Source organism: Schistocerca piceifrons, chromosome 7 (genome assembly GCF_021461385.2).
Source record: "Schistocerca piceifrons isolate TAMUIC-IGC-003096 chromosome 7, iqSchPice1.1, whole genome shotgun sequence".
Classification (NCBI taxonomy): domain Eukaryota; kingdom Metazoa; phylum Arthropoda; class Insecta; order Orthoptera; family Acrididae; genus Schistocerca; species Schistocerca piceifrons.
In genome coordinates this window covers 240,744,954-240,768,353 of record NC_060144.1, presented here as the reverse complement: position 1 = coordinate 240,768,353, position 23,400 = coordinate 240,744,954, and positions in this window count along the sequence as shown.

Here is a 23,400-nt window from a genome sequence, read left to right as displayed (position 1 = left end):
TGAATTGTGTTTCGGAGGTGGACCAACACTCTTGAAAGAAGGTGACCGTATGTTCTAGTTCATCAGTGTATTTGCGACGTTTTTTGATGATTGATTATTCTGACTCGTGGTATCCCACCAGAAGTTAGGGCACCCGTTGTGTATATATACAGATAATATATCCCATTTGCAGAAAGAAAGTCTACCGGATCAGCGTCTAGGTGATTCGGAAGAGCAAATCAATGCTTGCAAACCACTGATATCGTCTGTATAGAGAAAGACTGTGTGATATTGGACAGGTTGCCAGACAGGTTTCTTCGGGATAGACACAGCTGATTTTCACCCTTTTCCTTACCTAATCTACAATTAGACTTCCTTTGCAGTTAACATCCCAGAATACGTTATTGTAAACGTGTATACCAACTGTATGAGTTTATGTAATCACTTTACACGTCAGATAATTAAAACTACTGACAGAGAGGCTATAGCTCATAATATTTTCCCAGTGTTGATTATCTGGATGGTGTATATATTCAGAGGGCAACCATTGTGTGTTCTTGTTACCCCAATAAACTGAATACGGAATGACAGTAATGATACACGTATAATTTATATTCGAAAGAAGCCAATCGCAATTCGGTAATACTCATTTTTGATGTCCTATGAAGATAAGCGTCCTTGACAGATAAAGAACATGTTTGTCTTCAGCATTAATAATATGATACTTATGTATAATACCTGTACAGTCTACGGTGAGTGATGTCTAAATACAATGTTTAGACAGCCATCCCGTTAGAATATAGTTTTTGTGCCAATCAATTCAACATTGCAGTAAAAGTGTATCTGCTTGTTCAACTAATGGGCGGTGGTAACCGTCAAATATTAAACTATGGGATAACGATAGGCACTCGCTGGCTGTTAGATAGCGTCTCTACTCTAATTGAGTAGTTGACACACCACCGCAGCCGTAAGCTGACCCAACACACAGTGGTGGGGTCAGGTGGGCAAAGTTAAGAGTGATATCCTATGGTAAAATTTGTTGAGACAGTGCGGGAAACATTCCAACACTGTTGTCCATCTCTGAGGAACAGGCTGTAGAATCCACATTTGTGTATCTCTAATTCGATGCGAACTATGCAGAATATCCAAACAACTGATAAACCTCCCACATCCCTTATGTACAAAGTACCAATTGAACTAATATATAAATGGTAAACTGTGTTTAATTCATCATCTTCATTCAGATAAAACAATGTGCTACCACTCTCCTAAATACCAAACAATTTTATGTCAAAATTAGTCAGTTATAAGTATGTCGAAATCAATCAATTCTATATCGATGTCAATGATTTTATATTGAAAGCATTCAGTTCCGAAGCCACACTTTACAATTTGAGCTGTAACTTTCAACATCTTGATAGCCCTTGGGGGTATCTTTTATGTCTGTTCAGGTGCGTAGTGACCTAAGAGGAAGGTGACTACAGTATCGTTGTCACGCCCGTTTCGTTATTCGCTTATCGATCATATTTTCCATGTTTTTCACATTTCCATATTTTCCACATGCTTATCACTTACAGCACACAGTTTTAACTACTGTGTGTGTGTGTGTGTGTGTGTGTGTGTGTGTGTGTCAATGTGTGTGTCAATGTGTGTGTCAATGTGTGTGTGTGTGTGTGTATGTGTGTGTGTGTGTGTGTGTGTGTGTGTGTGTTTGTGTTTGTGTGTGTGTAGCAATAGAACCGAACCATATATTATGTGTTTGATGTATGGCAAACAGTTACTTCTTGAGATAAGAGATAGTAGTGGGTCTAGGAAATTCAGTTTACTTCTAAGGAACCTGAAATTAAATTGACACCAACTTTTTCGTCAGCTGTTACGTATTCTTGAATAGTGAGATTATTTCATTCGGCTCACTGACATGGAGCAAGTTTCTCAATAACATGCTACTTTGGTAACTTGCTTGTCTCTAACCTAAGCCAGTTACAAACTGAAGAAAGGGGACCTACCGTTAAAGGTATAATCTAAGCCACATGTTGTTTCCGGCGAATCTTCGCAACAGTTTTAGGTAAACGCTGACTCAAAAAATGCATAGTCCAACCAGAATACACCTTTAGGACATTTCATTTACCAGGCACGCACCTCACTGCTGCGCAACCAATTGCAACAAGCTTGAATGAGACTCTTTAATATTAACCCGTTGACTGTCATGAGGCCGCCGGCGAACACAGTAGAGCATCACACATTACACCATTTGTCCGTCGGTGGCCGCCGGCTCTACATTGTTTAGTACAGTATGTTGATAACTACTATACGGTAATATGTATTTCTTCATTGAGTTGTCGTTGGTGTACAGGATATCAAGTACCATATCTTGAGTTTTTCGCGCTGTATAGAACGTTCAAATTGTTGTGTACTATTTCGCACACAACAGTAAGGAGAGTTAGGCTACAGAAAGGTGCAGCATCTGTCGTCGAAGGGAAGCTGGCCAACAGCAGAAAAGATTAGCGAACCTATAAATACAATAAAGAGAAAAATTTACTTAAAATATAGGTTTCTCCATGTATTGCGATGAAACTTAACAAAACAACTAACATCAATGAAATCCAGCTATGAGATATAAGAAGAAGCAAACTGAAGATTACGAGGCCCCTACCATTAATGCACGACCGAACTGTCGAATGCAGACTATGACTGACGACTGTCCAAGACTGTCTACACCTACGTCTACATGGATACTCTGCAAATTACATTGAAGTGCCTGGCAGAGGGTTCATAGAACCACCTTCACAATTCTGTATTATTCCAATCTCCAATAGCGCGCGGACGGAGTGTATACCTACATCTTTCGGTACGAGCTCTGATTTCCCTTATTTTATCGTGATGATCGTTTCTCCCTTTGCAGGTCGGTGTCAAAAAATATTTTCGCATTCGGAGGAGAAGGCTGGTGATTGGAATTTCGTGAGAAGATTCAGTCGAAACGGAAAACGCCTTTCAATTAATGATTTCCAGCATAAATCCTATCATTTCTGTGATACTCTCTCCCATATTTCGCGATAACACAAAACGTGCTGCCTTTCTTTGAACTTTTCAATGTACTACGTCAGTCCTATCTGGTAAGGATCCCACATCGTGCAGCAGTATTCTCAAAGAGGACGGACAAGGGTAGTGTTACTTAATAGGTCTGTTACATTTTCTAAGTGTCCTGCCAATAAAACGCAGTCTTTGGTTAGCCTTCCGCACAACATTTTCTATGTGTTCCTTCCATTTTAAGTTGTTTGTAATTGTAATACCTTGATTTTTAGTTGAATTTACGGCTTTTAGATTAGACTGATTTATCGTGTAACCGAAGTTTACCGAGTTCCTTTTACCACTCATGTGGATGACCTCACACTTTTCGTTATTTAGGGTCAAATGCCACTTTTCGCACTATTCAGCTATTTCTTCTAAATCGTTTTGCAGTTTGTTTTGATCTTCTGATGACTTTATTAGTCGTTAAAGACAGCGTTATCTGCAAACACCCGAAGACGGCTGCTCAGATTGTCTCCCAAAACTTTTATATAGAAAAGGAGCAGCGAAGGGCCTATAGCACTGCCATAGGGGACCCCAGAAATCACATCTGTTCTACTTGATGACTTTCCATGAGTTACTATGAACTGTGTCCTCTCTGACAGGGAATCACAAATCCAGTCACTTAACTGAGACGATATTCAGTAAGTACGCAATTTCAGTACGAGCCGCTTGTGTGGTAAAGTGTCGAAAGCCTTCCGGATATCCAGAAATACGGCATCGATCTAAAATCCCTTGTCAATAGCACTCAACACTTCATGTGAATAAAGAGCTAGTTGTGTTTAACAGACACGATGTTTTCTAAACCCATGCTAACAGTGTGTCAATAGACCGTCCTCCTCGAGGTAATTCATAATGTTCGAACGTAATATATGTTCCAAGATCCTGTATAGCGACGTTAACGATATAAGCCTGTAATTTAGTGGATTACCCCTACTACCTTTCTTGAATATTGGTGCTACCTGTCCAACTTTCCAGTCTTTGGGTACGGATCTTTCATCGAACGAACGGTTGTATATGATTGTTAAGTATGGAGCTAATGCATCAGCATTCTCCGAAAGGAACGTAATTGGTATACAGTCTGGATCAGAAGACTTTCCTTTATTAAGTGATTTAAGTTGCTTTACTACCCCGAGAATATATACTTCTACGCTACTCATGCTCACAGCTGTACTCGATTCGAATTCTGGAATATTTAATTCGTCTTATTTTGTGAAGGCATTTCGGAAGGCCGTGTTTAGTAACTCTGCTTTGGCAGCACTGTATTCGACAGTATCTCCACTGCTATCGTGCAGAGAGACATTGATTGTATCTTGCCGCTAACATACTTCACATACGGCCAGAATCTCTTTGGATTTTCTGCAAGGTTTTGAGACAAAGTTTCGTAGTGGCAACTGTTATAAGCATCTCGCAATGATGACCGTGATAAATTTCGAGCTTCTGTAAAATATCGCCAATTTTGGGGATTTTGCGTCTGTTTAAATTTGGCATGTTTGCTTCGTTGTGCTGCAACAGTGTTCTAAGCAGTTTTCTGTATCAAGGAGGTTCAGTTCCGTCGTTTGCTAATTTATTCTGTATAAATCTCTCGATTTCTGCTGATACTTTTTCTTTAAATGTAAGCTACATCTCGCCTACACTTATTTTATTAATTTGGAATGAGTGGAGATTGTCTCTCAGGAATACGTCAAGTGAATTTTTATCTGCTTTTTTGAATAGGTATATTTTCCGCTTATTTTTCGAGGATTTGGGGATTACAATATTCAATATTGCCACGACAACCCTGTGTTCACTCATACCTGAATTGGTTTTGATGTTCGTTATTAACTACGGACTATTTGTTGCTAAGAGGTCAAGTGTGTTTTCATAACCGTTTAGTATTCGAGTGGTCTCGTTAACTAACTGCTCGAAATAATTTTCAGAGAATGCGTTTTGCACAATTTCAGATGATATTTTATGCGTACCTCCGGAATTAAACATGTATTTTCGATAACATATCGAGTGTAAATTAAAGTCATCACCAACTATTGTCATATGAGTCGGGTACATGTTTGAAATCAAACTCATGTTTTCTTTGAACCTTGAAGCAACTGTATGATCTAAATTGAGAGGTCGGCAAAAGGATCCATTTATAATTCTATTCCAGTTGCCAACAATGACCTCGGCCCATACTAACTCACAGAAAGTATCTACTTCAATTTCGCGACAAGTTAAACTACTTCTAACACCAACAAACACGCCACCGCCAACCGTGTTTAGCCTACCCTTTCAGAACACCGTTAGATTTTCGCAAAAATTTCTTCTGAGCTTATACCGGGCTTAAACCAGCTTTCAGTGCCTATAATCATTTGAGCAGAAGTGCTTTCTATTAGAGTTTGGTGCTCTGGTACTTTCCCAAACGGCCGGTGCGGCGGAGCGGTTCTAGGCGCTTCAGTCTGGAACCGCGCGACCGCTACGGTCGCAGGTACGAATCCTGCCCCGGGGATGGATGTGTGTGATGTCCTTAGGTTAGTTAGGTTTAAATGGTTCTAAGTTCTAGGGGACTGATGACCTCAGATGTTAAGTCCCATAGTGCTTAGAGCTACAACACAGCTACAACAATTTACAACGGTTATATCAATTGTTCTTGTATCTACGTTCTTCCTGTGTTTAGCCTGCATCCTTTGTGTCTGAACCCGTTCTTATGTTTTCCCGAGACCCTCTGAACTAAATGACCGCCTAGTCCACGCCTCACAGCCTCTGCTACCCGTGTAGCCGCCTCCTGCGTATTTTGGACACCTGACCTATTCAGCTGAACCTGAAACCCAACCACCCTTTGCCGCAATTCGAGGAATCTGCCGCCTACACGGCCACAGAACCGCCTGATCTTCTGATTCAAACCCTCCACTCGGCTCTGTACCAGAGGTCCCGAATGTATTCTGTCGACTATGCTGCAAATGGTCAGCACTGCTTTCATCTTGCAAGCAAGACTGGCAGTCTTTACCACTTCAAGCCCCTCGAAACCAGAGAGAATCTCTTCTGATCCAAAGTGACACATATCATTGGTACCGACGTGAGCAACCACCTGCATTTGGCTGCACCCTGTGCTCTTCATGGCATCCTGGAGGACCCTTCCCACATCTTTGACTAAGACTGGGGTGCTTGGTTGCCACTGGCGGAGGGTGTTTGTAGTCTCTAAAGGCTTGGTTCAGATGGTGGACATCATGGGGTCTGACTGGCCCCTAGCTACCTGGTATCCTTGGGAAACGTGAGTTTCATTTACCAACTGTGAGACGCCAGTGAAGGCGGTGTTGATCTTTGGCACCTCAGAAGTAACTTACGAGAATGCTGCCGGCTTATTGAGCCAGTACGGCTAGCTCTTTTTTTAAATTTTTATTTTTTTAATTCACCCGCCTTCTCAGTACTCGCCGCGATTTCAGTATCGAGATCGGATTGGAGTCTCATGTCGCCGCATATCTTTGGCGAGTTCGCTTCCCGTGCTCCGCGAGCCGACATAAAGTAGAAGAAGGGGACTATGCGTGAGGAGTGACGTCGGTGTTGGAGGGCAAGACCGCTTGGTCGGTTGGGTTCGGAACGCAATGGGTTCGAAGATCCTAGTGTGTAGGGCCGGTGTAGTCCCGATTGCAGGAACCACGTGATCATTCAACGGCCGAGAAGTGATTGCTTGGTTCTACCCGTGGATTCCGAATAAGAATTACTGCAGGTTTGGTCTATGAGGTGAACATAAGTATTATAAAATAGTTCACGTTGGTGGCACGTATGTTAGACTTGTGAGTGGTGTGAGCTTTCTTCGGTACTGCAGTCTCCAGTTTAGAGAGCTGCTTGGAAGGAGGGTGTTGATATCGGCGTTGTCATACATTTAGCTGCTTTAAAGTAAATGATTGTTTTGGATCGAAGGTGGATCCCAGTGAGAGAGCGAATCATTTCTTGCCTTATTAAGAAACACAAGTCGGCCCCCAGCGTGTTAAACTCTGTTATCTGCAGTTATAACGAGTAATTTGACACTGTGGTAGCGTCCACGAATGAACTTCCGAGGTAGTGTTAAGTGTTTATGATAATGGGAAGACTGTTTGTGGCGCTTTTCAGTCGGACTCATGAATCGGGGAAATTACTGTTCACTTCTCATGCTATTTTACGGTTCTACTTTTCGTTGCGAAATCGCCGATAGTATTTTCATAATTTAGCTTGGGACGTCAATCTGTGGATTGGTTTGGCCCTCCGTAGAGTTTATAGCCCTAAATATACTTTTTACTGTCTTTGCTGAGGTTGTCCTGCAACAGTTGTGTAAGGTTCGTGTCTGATCAACAACAACTGTGTAAGCTGTAAATAACTTTGGTTTAATGTTGCAAACGTATCAAAGAAATACGTGCATTTACGCAGTTTACAATGTGCAAATGTTATGACAGTTGTCAAACGAATGCATCTCGTCCTGAGAAAGTGAAATAATCCTAAACACACAATGGTAAATTTTAACTAGAAGTTTCTTTACTAAATTATTCTTATGACTTCGTCATGATTTTGGACAGTACTACGATAAATCATCCGATTCCAATTGAAAGCTCAGCACTATTTCCGATGACAATCAAGTCTACGGAGGATAGTTAGTTTTGTGACAAGTTGAGCAAAAGATTACCCAAGGTCGCTCTAGTTTACAGTGGATACAAGCTGGTGAACCACCAAGTTTATGCCTCTACATGCAGTATTTACTTTACCTACAATGAGCTGTCGTTTGCATGGCTGCTTTCGCCCACTGAAATTCCTATAAAATCTAATCAAGCCTTTGTTGACATTTTCAGCAGAAATTCTCTCTATGTTTCTCGTGATGCGAGAAAATATTCACTCATCCATAGTTTTGGAATATGGCGATATGCACGCGCATGGATGGTGCAGCGTGCATATTAAAATGCCCTCTCAGTCCTCGCATACACAATTAACTAATTGGCTGGTTCGTTTCTCCATAGTGGGAGATCAACGATGCTACGGCTAATATCCAGCTGAATGTCAGCTGCAGTGAATGCAGCGTCCACTCAAATTTTTCCTCAGCGTCGTACAGAGCTGTAAGCGCTCCATTCTGCACTTGAACCAGTTCAAAGAAGAGTCCACGAAAATTTCTCTCTCATCTTATTTTGACCAATAGGAGCGTTCCTCTTATTTAGTGGAAACTCCCTCTACCAATCGCAAGGGCCGTATCATTCAAATGGTTCAAATGGCTCTATGCACTATGGGACTTAACGTCTGTTTTAACTAACCTACGGACATTAGAAACACCCATGCCCGAGGCAGGATATGAACCTGTGACCGTAGTCGTCGCGTGGTTCCAGACTGAAGCGCCTAGAACCGCTCGGCCACAACAGCCGGCGGCCGTATCTTTGAACTGCATTGAAATCTCGGCACTTTACTCTTTCCTAGTCCATTTCCGTGAATCGGACGTTTTGTGCCCACTCACATGTGTACCATTAACTGCTCACGCGAAAAACTGCGTCACTAGTTATGTTCTTATCCATTTGGAAGTTCGAAAGACAGTTTTCTAAAGCTTTTTTCAGTCCTGCTTCTGGTTGCTCTGCAGTATGTGTCACCCGTCCGGTCGCTGACTCTCACAGATGGACGCCCCTTTTGAGAGCTTTCCGTAATGCATCTGCCTGCACTAGCTTCCAGACAAAACGTTTCCTCACTCTTGCTTGTTTCACCTTTTGCTCATTGACGTGCATTATATAGGAGTCGTGCATAATACTGTTGATACAGTGTCATACCTTTTGAGTTATACATACTAATAGGAAAATCTGCTCATTACCGCCAAAGTAAGTTAGGTGTCATATTGACCTTCACATTATTATGTATAAAACTCTGATGTAAGGTGCTGACCTTCTTTTATTCTGCCATCTTACATATCCTCGTCCTTCAGTGTTGAATTTTGCGCTGGGTCCATCACTGGTTGAGAAATTGATTAGAGTCAGTGCAAAATTGTTTGCAACTCCTGACTGCAACAATTGACTTATTTACTGAACAACTTCTTATTTTATTATTTTGTATACCTTGGACAGCGGCTCAATCTAGTCTCCCTATTATTTTATTTCACATTGTCCTTCATTTTCTGGACAGGCATTTGAGCTCTTAAGTCATGTTCTTTTTCCTTTCAAAATTTAATATTCTTTTTAATTTTTTGATTTTTATACAATTCTGTTTAACTCATCTAAGTTCCATTTCTTTCATTATAGTTGTCTACTTTTTAATTCCAATTTAAATTCAAACAATTGGTGCTTATGTTTAAATGTACCTCAGCCCTAAAAATTTTAAGTTTGAGACTGATAATTTCTGCTAAATGATGATGGATATGTACTGAAGTTGAGGAAACTATCATTTATCATTATCTTCCGTTTTTCAATATCTCCAGCTTTCATATCAATCACAATCTAAGAAAGTCTCATTTCTTATAATAAAGCTTTATGGTTTATTTTAAATCAACTAAAAGATTCCCATGAATTTACAGGCATAATCCTATTCATGAACATCTTTATATTCACCAAAATCTTACATCTATCCACTATAACTTTACAAAAAATTTCAAATTTTACTTTTATAAACATATTAAATTTTTAATCCTATTAATTACTTTACAAAACTTAAACAGACATCATGGAATACCTAAACGTATTTATATTTAACCATCTTCTCTTTTAAAAAAACCTATCACACACTAGAATCTTAACATCTCCAAAAACGTTAACGTCAGGTTTTCTTAATTAAAACACAGTAACAATATGAAATACTAGGAAATATTATCGTTGTGTCTATATAAAAATCATTAAACATTTCTCCTATAAGGATGTTGTTGTGGATTGGCAAGAGAGCCAACCCACTAATGTTAGAGGAAGCCGAAAGGCACGCGTTTAAGCTCACGCAGGCTGGCGTGAGGTCTGGAACAGGACAAGGAAATTAGAACTTAGAAAAATGGACGCAGATGGTGGCATACTTAACTTTAATCCATTAATGTTGAACGTATCTCTTGTCTGTACATTTTTTACAATATCAATAGTAACTGATAATGGCGCCTTGCTAGGTCGTTGCAAATGACGTAGCTGAAGGCTATGCTAACTATCGTCTCGGCAAATGAAAGCGTATTTTGTCAGAGAACCATCGCTAGCAAAGTCAGTTGTACAACTGGGGCGAGTGCTAGGAAGTCTCTCTAGTCCTGCCGTGTGGCGGCGTTCGGTCTGCAATCACTGATAGTGGCGACACGCGAGTCCGACGTATACCAACGGACCGCGGCCGATTTAAAGGCTACCACCTAGCAAATGTGGTGTCTGGAGGTGACAGCACATTCCTCCCCCGCAAATCAGCGTACGGTTGAGTTACAAGGCTTCCGCCCGCCGTGGGGAGGACCCCATGTTGACGTATGCGACGAGGTGGGGAGCCTAACAACAGGCGAGGCTGTGCCACCCGCACCCTGCCATTCGGACCGCGGGGAGCTAGGAAAGGCCTGAAAACCTGCTCCAGGGTGCACGCCAACATGCGGTATATGCGCCCGCAGAGAGACAGGAGGGGCCGAATGGTCGACCTCCATCGGGTCGGGGCACCCGACGGGCGAAGACGACATATGGCCTGGAGCGGGCAGGAGTTCCATGTCGGAGGACAACTGGTCACGGGAAGCGATCGGTGGCGCGTGACCCGGGGAGGCGGCCGGCAACTACAGCGAAGCGTCCACTGCGGGCGTCGCCGGCGGGAGAACAGGCAGCGGCGGCGGCGGCGCGTCGCCATGGGGCAAAATGGAAGGCAGCGTCGGTAACACCTGGGGCTGAGGCGAGCCAGTAGATGGGTCCCCAGGGCGCTGACCGGACGGCACCGTCGCTGAAAGGAGACGGCGAGCGGTAGATCCCATGCGACGACAGAGGCGCAGCTGGTTGAGATGCCGGCGCACATCACCAGAGGCCCCCAAAACCAGATACATAGCGCGGCCGAGGCAGCGAAGAATGCGCCCTTCGCGCCAACGCCGTGAACCTCGATAGTGGCGATAGTAGACAACGTCGCCTGGAGCAAAAGCAGGTGTCTGCCGGTGCACAGGAACCGGATGCGGCGGATGTAGCAAAGACATCAAGGTGCGATGAGGGCGACCGTAAAGCAACTCAGCCGGCGAGCGACCATCTTGGGGCTGAGAGCGATACGAGGACAAAAAGAGCAATAACGCGTCCTCTCGAGAATGCGACTCTTTCAACTTCAACGTCTGTGACTTGAAAGTCCTGACCAATCATTCAGCGGCACCGTTTGACTGTGGCGAAAACGGAGCGAACGTCAGATGTTGAATACCATTGGAATTGCAGAATGCCTGACATTCTGCGGACATGAATTGTGGGCCGTTGACGGAAACAATAGTCTGTGGCAGACCTTCAATGCAAAAGATAGCAGATAACGATTGGATGGTGGCAGATGACGTCGTGAAAGACATCCCGACAACAAAGGGAAAATTACTCAATGAATCGACGAGAACCAACCATCGAGCATTCCACAATGGACCAGCAAAATCGAAGTGTAAGCTTTGCCAAGGGGAAGTGGCTTTTGGCCATGCAAAGAATTTCCGCGGTGGTGCGCACTGTTGTGCGGCACACGCCATGCAAGAAGAGCACATATTCGTAATCGCAGCATCGTTTCCGAACCAAGTACAGTGCTGACGAGCAAGTTGTTTCGTTCTCACTATACCCCAATGTCCTTGCTGGAGAAGCTGTAAGGCAGAGGACTGTAACGAACGTGGGACCACGACCCTGGACTGATCATTATCAGAACGCAACAGCAAAACACCACGTCGTACAAAAAGGCTCTCCTTGTCAGCAAAAAATCGGCGAACCAATGGATCCCCGATCCATGACTTTGACAAGGGCCATTGCGTAGCAGCAAAACGCAGAACGGTAGCAAGGACAGGGTCAGCAGCTGTGGCAGTAGCTACACGACGAAAATCAATCGGAAACGATTCGACCACGTCATCGGTTTCCGCATCAATGAACATGCAAGCAAGTTCGGAAGAAGCGAATGCTCTGTCCTCAGCAACAGGCAAACGGGGCAACGCATCGGCGTTTTTGTGCTTAGCAGTGGACCGATACAAGATATCGCAGCGGTACTGCGAGAGGAAAATAGACCAGCGAATGAATTTCTCCTCTGTGCGTGGAGGTACAGTCTTGTTCTGATGAAAAAGCGATGTCAAAGGTTTGTGGTCTGTGATGATGGTAAAGTGACGACCATACAAGAAATCATGAAACTTTGTAACACCAAAGACGGGAGCCAAAGCTTCATTCTCGATCTGTGAATAATTTCTTTGCACAGACGAGAGCAATTTCGACGCAAAGGCAATAGGGCGATAGTGCGATCCATCTTTGTGCACAGCACCTGTGGTGTCACCGCCAGACACCACACTTGCTAGGTGGTAACTTAAATCGGCCGCGGTCCATGTAGTACATGTCGGACCCGCGTGTCGCCACTGTGATCGCAGACCTAGCGCCACCACCTAGGCAGGTCTCGTGATACGAGAGTGGACTCGCCCCAGTTGTACGAGAACCAAGCTACCGCCCAGTTGTACGCGAACCTAGCTATCGCCCAGTTGTACGAAGCCTTTCTCTCTCATTAGCCGAGAGACAGAATAGCCATCAGCTAAGTTAATGGCTACGAACTAGCAAGGAGCCATTTGTATCAGTGCCTATAGCTTCGAGTATTCAAGAGAGATGTATTCCAAGGAATCAATAAAAGTTAAGTAAAAAGCATCTACATACTTTTCTTCTTATTCATTCATAAGTTCTCATGTTCCAGACTTCACGCCCGTCTGCTTATTGCCGTTCGTGCACTATCGGCCACAGCGTTAGTTTAGCATTCCTTTTCAGCAATCCACATCACGGTGTCGGTCCAGCTACCGACACTACAGCACCGATCCCGATATCCGATACATCCTCCATCAACAAAAGGGGTTTCTGGGGATCGAATGGCGTAAGGCAAGTATTGGAAACCAACGCCGATTTCAACTGGCGAAAGGCGCGTTCGCATTCCGTCGTCCAGACGAACGGAACACCTTTACGGCGTAAGCGATGAAGCGGAGCTTAAGTGGAAGAGACATGGGGAACATAGCGATGATAATAATTAATTTTTCCTAGCACACTCTGCAGCTGCTTCAAATTCTGCGGCGAAGGCAAGTCTTGTACGGCACGGAGGTGCTCGGGACTGCGATGTATGCCTTGGGCATTGATTACATGTCCCAGGTAAGGCAAGTCGCGAGCAAAAAACACACATTTGTCCTTCCGCAAGTGAAGACCATTTTGTCGCAAGACCTGAAATAATGTTTTGAGATTGGCTAAATGTTCTTCTTCCGTCCTTCTGGAGATCACAATATCGTCCAGATAGTTTGCTGCAGTAGGGACCGACGCACAAACAGTTTGCAGATATTGCTGAAACAATGCAGGGGCGGATGCACACCTGAATGGCAGGCGTTTGAAGCGATACAAACCAAGATGCGTGTTAACCACCAAAACGCGCTGGGATTCTTCGTCCACCGGTATTTGCAAGTACGCATCTGCTAGGTCCAACTTCGAAAAATATTTACCCGGGCACAGTTTGTCAAAAAGATCTTCCGGGCGGGGTAAAGGAAAAGCTGCAATCACTAGTTGTGGATTCACTGTTGCCTTGAAATCCGCACAAAGTCTAAATTTTCCGGAAGGTTTTGGCAAAATTACTAAGGGTGATGCCCAGAGAGAAGCCTGCACACGTTCAATCACACCTTGTGATTCCAAATCATGTATTGTTTTTGCGACCTCATCACACAATGCATGGGGAACATTTCAGTTGCGCATTTACTTGCAGTTTCAAATGTGCATTATTGTTCTTAGCGCAACCAAGGCCCGGTGCAAGAATGTCTACAAATTCTTCACATAGGCGAGAAACACTGTCTGAAGGCACAGTCTGGTTCACTGATAGGACCTGATTCACTATAGACAAGTTAAACAACTGAAATAAATCTAAACCAAACAAGTTCACTGTAGAAGAAGAACGAAGGACGTACAGTGACAAGCTTTGTTTGTCCCTTGTATGTTGCAAGAAGGCAGCACCGCCCTAACACAGGGAGCCTGTGACCTGAATATGTAGTTAGCTTAACATTTGCAGCACGCAACGGAGGTGTGCCCAGGTTTTTGTACGTGTCTTGATTGATCAGTGAAACTACAGCTCGGGTATCGAGCTGGAATGGTATCACTTTGCCTTTAATGTCCAAATCTACAAAAAGTTTATTGTCCTGCTGACGACAAGAGCGACTGTCTCATGCAATTTGAACTGACACTGGTACAAAATCACTTGCGACATGACGGCATTTCCGGCGGTGTCGACGCACACTATTTGTGGGACGAACACAGTCACTGTGAGAGAGAGTGGCACTGGGCAAAAGTTCACGAGCCTGAGTATCCGTGGTTGGATTCCGATTCCGGTGTGAAGCAAATGGCCTGGAATGGTTGTGAGTTTCTGATCTAAGCTTTTTCTGGCAAACACTCTGAACATGTCCTTTTTTATTACAGAAAAATCAAATAGCTTGGCGTGACTGCAATTTTCACGCGAATGTCTAGTAGCAGACTGTGGGCATGATTTTAGCACTGCATTTGCTTGCCTGCGTGGCACACGTGGCTGAGAGCCTGGTGGCAGCTGCACGGCCGGGTGCAAGGACTGTTTACTGTTCCATGCAGCGCGCCCGGCCGGCCGGTTAACCTGAGCAAAGTCAAGTGAGTCCTGCCGATCCAATATGTCCATCACTTGTTGAAGGGAGGGATTGTCTAGTTTCAAAATCATACCAACATCAGAAACGTTCTGTGCAATTGCATCACGTACCATAATATCTGAATAAGGGAGTCCACATTGACAGTGAAAAGCACAATGCCTAGTAAGGCCTTGCAAAGTGGCAACCCACTCCTGATTAGTCTGACCTGCCGTACGTTTTGTACGAAAGAAGGTATACCGTGTGGCAACTACATTGACTGACTCTTTGAAATATGTATGTAATGCAGACAAAATTTCGTCATAGGACAGAGTTGCTATGTCGTGTCGGGGAAATAATTTCACTATCACATGGTACGTGGTCACCCCTACGGAGGAAAGGAGAAAAGGCTGCCGCTCATTACCTTGAATTCTGTAGGCGGCGAGATGGAATCCAAACTGGCGTTGCCACTCCGTCCAGCTTTCCAGTGCAGCATCAAAAGGACGAAAAGTTGGTGCAACAGCGTGTTGTGGCTGCGATAGCGGTGGAGCAGTGGCTGCCGCATCGTTTTGCATTGCTCATTGACCCTGGACGAGCTGTCCAAGGGCATCCAGTAAGGCCTGCGTCTGTTGATTCTGTAAGCGATAAAATTCGGACAGTACATCTGGAGAATGTGGCGAAGCCATTACACAAGTAAGTCAGGGCAATATGGATAAGAACGCGGGGGCCTCGTCGCCAAAATGTTGTGGATTGGCAGGAGAGCCAACCCTCTAATGTTAGAGGAAGCCGAAAGGCACGCGTTTAAGGTCACGCAGGCTGGCGTGAGGTCTGGAACAGGACAAGCAAATTAGAACTTAGAAAAACGGACACAGATTGTGGAATACTTAACTTTAATCCATTAATGTTGAACGTAGCTCTTGTCTGTACATTATTTACAATATCAATAGTAACTGATAATGGCGCCTTGCTAGGTCGTAGCAAATGACGTAGCTGAAAGCAATGCTAACTATTGTCTCGGCAAATGAGAGCGTATTTTGTCAGTGAACCATCGCTAGCAAAGTCAGTTGTACAACTGGGGCGAGTGCTAGGAAGTCTCTCTAGACCTGCCATGTGGCGGCGCTCGGTCTGCAATCACTGATAGTGGCGACACGCGGGTCCGACGTACGCTAACATAACGCGGTCGATTTAAAGGCTACCACCTAGCAAGTGTGGTGTCTGTCGGTGACACCACAGAAGTGTTGCTAACACATAAAAGTCTTCAAAAGTAAATATTTTCAAACAGAATTCAAAAAATTTTTCTTATTTCCTTTTGTTCGGATACTAGTCTGTCACAGACAGTTCTATCTCCTGCATCTTTAACATGGTTAATTGAAATCGTCACTTTGTTTGTCGACATGCATCCGTCGAACGTGGAATGAAGATCGGCCATGGGCCTCGCCGCGTCTCTGCTGAGCATGGAATGACGGTAGGCATAGAGAAATGTTACTGAAGGTCTGAGCGTGTCGTGAATGCGAGGTTTCCTTTGTTCCATTTCGCATGTGTCTATGGCGACATTGTATTGGAGATCTAATCTTAGCAGCCTAAACTTTACTTCTTCATTTGACGAACCTTTATGTCGCTTCATCAATGGTCTATTCGTCTCCAGCTTTTCCAGGTAGTCATCTCTCATCTCTCGGTATGATATCTGAAGCTGTTGCAACTTACCACAAGAAATATCGGATTTTTGTACTGCTAGAACAGTTAAATGCCATAATGGTTTTATATGGGAAGGGATTTGAAAATGTTTCTTGATCTCTTCTCGTCTGGGCTCTTCTTTCTTCCACATCTTCTGCGTTGCATCTTCTGACCTTGGTGCTTCTTGTTGTCTTTTCACTTGTGTCTTCTCTGATCTACTGAACCTCGTTATCGTTTAATCCGTTCTTATGGTGTCTTCTTTGAAATTGTTTTGTATTCTTTTATTGTATTTGGTTGTTCATCTATATAGACAGCAGAGCCTTCCATCGTTTTCTTGCTTCGTCCCTTGGGTATTCAGAGGTTGTTTCGCAGTTGTTGCATCCATTATGGTCTGATAACCGTTTAAGCGATTCTGCACATTGCGTTACAGAAACACGTCTCTTCTTCTTCCTGTGTTGAATTCAAACATCCGCTTTTCTTCGCTGTACTATGTCCGCCTCCCTTCCGGTTCGGTAGACATCCCTCAACTCTCCGTATGCTGCTTTGAACACTTTCGCAAAACCATTGTTAAAGAGCTTCTATATGGCTTTCTTATGAATAAAGTACACGCCAGGGTACATGTTGATTGTGTCCAGGTTGCGTTGCTGTTCTCCAAACTTTTCCCGTAGAGGTGTTACCCTCTGGGAAAGTTGCTTCCACAAAGGCCTCTTCTTTCGTCATCTCGTATGGTGACGTATCAGGCAATAGCGAACAATGTCCTCTTACGCCTAACCGCTCTCCTCAGTCTTGCCGTCGATCTGACAGCAATGATGGTGCACCATGTCTGCTGTCTTCATATCTAATACAATGTTTGTGCCTGCTTTGCCTATCTTACTCCTCTTACGTCCTCATCTGTTCTCTATTGTACATGATATCGTTATTTTATTATATCCCTTACTCCCTTTAATTACATTACAACTTTACAAACATAAAAACTGTCTTACTAAATTTTAAACATCAATTTCTCTAAAAATATTTTTCTTAACACTGGCTTTATTTATTCATCTTTCCTCCCCATTGTACTTGCTTTTTTTAATGTATAGGTAATGGTTTGATTTTCATCTTGGTGGATAGTAAGAGTGACACTGATGGTGATGACTGTTAGTAAGATAGTGAGTTATTTCTTTTTCTTCCTTTTAGTTTTCTGACTACAAGAAGATTATATTGTTTTGAAAACTTCGCACCTTGACTCCGACATCCCCGACTTTTTTTTTTTTTTGCAACCTCTTCTTTTGGCATTCCCTAACATACTCTTCCATATTGAAATCTTTCCTGGGTCAATTTTACTTCCTGCTGCCTACCTCCTTCCACGAAATAATCTGTTTCTTGCTTAGCCTAATAATTCAATTCTCTTTCCTAATTATTACCTCATATCATTATTTCAATATCAGTTTGTGGTACCGTCCACAAATCATCTATGCTTCACATATTCCCCAAAAATATCTCCCCAATTATTCGTGCACTGTCCTCGACATAACAAATTGGAAACGACTATATTCTTCATACCTAATCCTTTTTTTCCTTCGTATTTATATGAATCCTTTCATCCACAAAATTCAAGTTCCTTATCCTTTACACTACGTCTTTAAGAGAAAATCTACTATTTCGTCAAACTATCCACATGCTGGCTGATCTGTATCTTCCTCCTTGCTTTCTACTCTTCCTCCAAAACACATTTCGTTTGCAGAAGAGTTACAAGTGTGCATTTTGTTTACTTTCTTTAATTCCTGGTCATTTGATACAACTAAATTGTCGTGTGGAGTTCCTTTTTTTTCTTTTGTTTACCGTTTATACAATTTCAAATGACTTGCATGGTGCAAACCCAATGATTTTCCTGTTTTTGGATGAATCATTTCCATGAGGCCTTTGTGTATAGAAAAGAACTTGCGGCTTGTGCGTTTCTTTCTCCTAGAGAGATGGTGGGTTTTTACTAGTGCCTTTTGACCTAGTGAAAATATTTGTGAGTTTGCCGTTCTGTCCGCTCGGTTCTTTCTCTTTAACGCCGCATTCTTCAAATTGCTCGGTGCTAATTTTATTATATGCTGATGTTTTACTCTGGGTACTGGTGGGAATGTAATTATTTCTCAGATTTTATCTGGTGCTGGTTTATCTTCCGCTCACAGCTGCAGGCAGCGCTGACTTTTGTCGCGCAGCTTGAGGCAGTTGCCAATGGGCACCACTGTGTGGAGCCTGACTTGGGTACCACGGGGATGTCATCCTCGTCCCGTCTGTCACCAGATCGGTCTGCCGCTATGGTTGCCCCGGTTGCTGCCTGCAGTGGGGCTGAACCCTTGCCTGTGGTTGATTGGGAGGTCGTTCCAAGGTGTGGCAGGCAGCGAAAGACGTCCCCAGAGGCTGATCAGAAAGCCTCCCCGGTGCGTCTGACAAACAGGTTTCAGGTACTGTCTCTGGCTGAGCCAGATGCAGCTGCCTGCCCTGTTTCAGAGGATGATTCTCAGCTTTCAAGGTCTGGGCAATCGCAGCGGGTGGGCTTATTGGTAATTGGGAGCTCCAATGTTAGGCGCGTAATGGGGCCCCTTAGGGATATGGCGGCTAAGGAGGGGAAGAAATACGGACGCCATGAAGAGCACAGGGTGCAGCCAGCTGCGAGTGGTGGCACATGTCGGCACTAATGAAAGCTTTGGATCTCAGGAAATCCTCTCTGATTTGGTGAAGGCTGCCGGTCTTGCTTACGAGATGAAGGCAGAGCTCACCATCTGCAGCATCATTAACAGAACAGACTGCGGACCTTTGGTGCAGAGCCGGGTGGAGGGTCTGAATCAGAGGCTTAGACGGTTTTGCGACCGTGTTGGCTGCAGATTCATTGACTTGCGTCGTAGGGTGGTGGGGTTTCGGGTTCCGCTGAATAGGTCAGGAGTTCACTACACTCAGCTGGCGGCTACACGGGCAGCGGAGGCTGTGTGGCGTGGACTGGGCGGTTTTTTAGGTTAGAAGGACTCGGAAAAGTATGGGGTGCGCTGCAATCTCAAAGGGTGCATGGCAAATACAGGACGTGCTTGGATCAAGGAACAGTCGGAATTGTAGTTGTAAATTGTTGTAGTTGTGCTGGCAAAGTCCGTGAGCTTCAAGCGCTAATAGAAAGCACAGAAGCTGAAATCGTTATAGGTACAGAAAGCTGGCTAAACCCTAAATAAGTTCTGCAGAAATTTTTATGAAGTCTCAGACGGTGTTCAGGAAAGATAGATTAGGCAGAATTGGTGGTGGAGTGTTTGTGTCTGTCAGTAGTGGTTTATCTGTTAGTGAAGTTGAAGTAGATACTCCGTGCGAATTGGTATGGGTGGAGGCTATACTTACCAGCCGAACTAGGTTAATAATTGGCTCCTTCTACCGACCCACAGACTCCGATGATATAGTTGCTGAACGGTTCAGAGAAATTTTGAGTCTCGTAAAAAATAAATACTCCACTCATAGTTGGTGGGGACTTCAACCTTCCCTCGGTATGTTGGCAAAAATACTTGTTCAAAACCGGTGGTAGGAAGAAAATATCTTCCAAGATTGTCCTAATTGCTTTCTCCGAAAATTATTTCGAGCAGTTAGTCCACGAAACCACGCGAATTGTAAATGGTTGCGAAGACACACTTGACCTCTTAGCCACAAACAATCCAGAGATAATAGAGAGCATCATGACTGATACAAGGATTATTGATCACAAGGTCGTTGTAGCTAGGCTCAATAACGTTTCTTCCAAATCCACCAGAAACAAACGCAAAATAATTTTATTTAAAAAAGCGGATAAAGTGTCACTAGAAGCCTTCCTAAGAGACAATCTCCATTCCTTCCGAACTGACTATGCAAATGTAGACGAGATATGGCTGAAATTCAAAGATATAGTAGCAACAACAATTGAGAGATTCATATCTCATAAATTGGTAAGAGATGGAACTGATCCCCCATGGTACACAAAACAGGTCCGAACGCTTTTGCAGAGGCAACGGAAAAAGCATTCGAATTCAGAAGGACGCGAAATTCCGACGATAGGCTAAAGTTTACAGACGCGCGAAATTTGTCACGGACTTCAATGCGAGATGCCTTTAACAGGTTCCACAACGAAACATTGTCTCGAAATTTGGTGGAAAATCCGAAGAAACTCTGGTCGTATGAACACTACACAAGCGGCAAGACGAAGTCAATACCTTCGCTGCGCAGTGCCGATGGTACTGTTACCGACGACTGTGCCGCTAAAGCTGAGTTATTGAACGTAGTTTTCCGAAATTCCTTCACCAGGGAAGGCGAATGGAATATTCCAGAATTTGAAACACGAACAGCTGCTAGCATGAGTTTCTTAGAAGTAGATACCTTAGGGGTTGCGAAGCAACTCAAATCGCTTGATACGGGCAAGTCTTCAGGTCCAGATTGTATACCGATTAGGTTCCTTTCAGATTACGATGGTACAATAGCTCCCTAATTAGCAATCATATACAACTGCTCGCTCACCGATGCATCTGTACCTACAGGTTGGAAAATTACGCAGGTCGCACCAGTGATTAAGAAGGGTAGTAGGAGTAATCCATCGAAGTAAGACTTATACCATTCACGTCGGTTTTCAGTAGGCTTTTGGAGCATATATTGTATTCAAACGTTATGAATCACCTCGAAGGGAACGATCTATTGATACGTAATCAGCATGGTTTCAGGAAACATCGTTCTTGTGCAACGTAGCTAGCTCTTTATTCGCACGAAGTAAAGGCCGCTATCGACAGGGAATCTCAAGTTGATTCCGTATTTCTAGATTTCCAGAAAGCTTTTGACACCGTTCCTCACAAGCGACTTCTAATCAAGCAGCGGGCCTATGGCGTATCGTCTCAGTTGTGCGACTGGATTCGTGATTTCCTGTAATAGATGGCAAATCATCGAGTAAAACTGAAGTTATATCAGTTGTTCCTCAGGGAAGCGTCCTGGGACCTCTGCTGTTCCTGCTGTATATAAATAACATGGGTGACAATCTGAGTAGTTCTCTTAGGTTGTTCGCAGATGATGCTGTGATTTACCGTCTAGTAAGGTCATCCGAAGACCAGTATCAGCTGCAAAGCGATTTAGAAAAGATTGCTGTATGGTGTGGCAGGTGGCAGTTGAGGCTAAATAACGAAAAGTGTGAGGTGATCCGCGTGAGTTCCTAAAGAAATCCGTTGGAATTCAATTACTCGATAGATAGTACAATTCTCAAGGTTGTCAATTCAACTAAGTACCTGGGTGTTAAAATTACGATCAACTTCAGTTGGAAAGACCACATAGAAGATATTGTGGGGAAGGCGAGCCAAAGGTTACGTTTCATTGGCAGGACACATGGAAGATGCAACAAGTCCACTAAAGAGACGCGTTCGTCCTCTGTTAGAATATTACTGCGCGGTGTGGGATCCTTACCAGGTGGGATTGACGGAGGACATCGAAAGGGTGCAAAAAAGGGCAGCTCGTTTTGTATTATCACGTAATAGGGGAGAGGGTGTGGCAGATATGATACGCGAGTTGGGATGTAAGTCATTAAAGCAAAGAAGTCTTTCGTCGCGGCGAGATCTATTTACGAAATTTCAGTCACCAACTTTCTCTTCCGAATGCGAAAATATTTTGATGAGCCTAACCTACATAGGTAGGAATGATCATAAAAATAAAATAAGAGAAATCAGAGCTCGAACAGAAAGGTTTAGGTTTTCGTTTTCCCGCGCGCAGTTTCGGAGCGGAATGGTTGAGAGATAGTATGATTGTGGTTCGATGAACCCTCTGCCAAGCACTTAAATGTGAATTGCGGAGTAATCATGTAGATGTAGATGTAGATGAAGGGTGATTGGATGTAATAACGTACTGCTTTGTGGCATTTCGTTTAATCATGGAAATCAGACAAATATGTATCCCATGTTTTTAGCTGCTTGCTACAATAAAAACGACGGAGGGTTCCCAAATCTTTCATCATTCGTTCGTCTCGTCAGTTCTGTCTCTTACCTTGGTTTTGTGACCACAACTCGATTTCCTGTACCGGTTCATTCGACGTATTTTGTCCTGCTAAAGATTCATTTTCCCAACCTTTCTGCGGTCTGGATATTCCGTTTCAACCTGAGTAACCTGGATTTTGTTGTTGAAAACCTTTCAACTTTCCTGCCTAGTTTGCACGGTGGCTATAACTCGGATTATAGTTACCACCGTAGCTTCTAGGACCACATCCACTATTGTAGATCCGCGGCCCACCAAAACCATATTTGTTAATTGACTTCTGTGCATTTCCGAAACCATAGTAGTTATTGTTATGCCATGGGCGATTACCATTCCTTCTAAAGGGATTACCTTTTCCAACCCTATTATTGCCATTATAACTATTATTAAAGCCTAATCGGTTGCTGTTATTCACTTTACTACGGCTTTCTCTCACTGTACGTTGTTTCTTCGCGTCATCTTCACTGAAAATGAATTCAAGTTCTCTTAACATTCCTGTAAATGATTGTATATTATCTCCTGTCCTACCAACCAATGACTGCTGATAAGTTAACGGTAACTTTATTGTGCACATACGTATCAGTTCCCCATGACTTTATGGATTATGTAAAGACTGATTCTTTTTTGTCATTTCTTCGAATAATCTAACTGGTTTCTTTTATTCTGAATTTTCGAATAACTCTTTATGTAACAATGTATACTTTATTGTGTTTTGGGTTTCCGTGGACCAGTATCGCTCCTAGATTGCGGATTTAAATTGCTCTTGTGATTGACAGTTTGCAGCTGCTATGTGCATGGTTTCCTCTATTGCGTCCTCCTTATGCCCATAAATGAAGTCAAGTTTATGTCTAAGTGGCCATTGCTCCGGTAAACCTATCTTGAACTGATTTTAAACGTGCGTGGGTGTAAGCCGTTCCCACTTTCTTTGTAATGTTGGAATTTTCTGTCGAAAAGTTATCATTGTAAAATTTTTCCATTCCATCATGCAGCGTTTG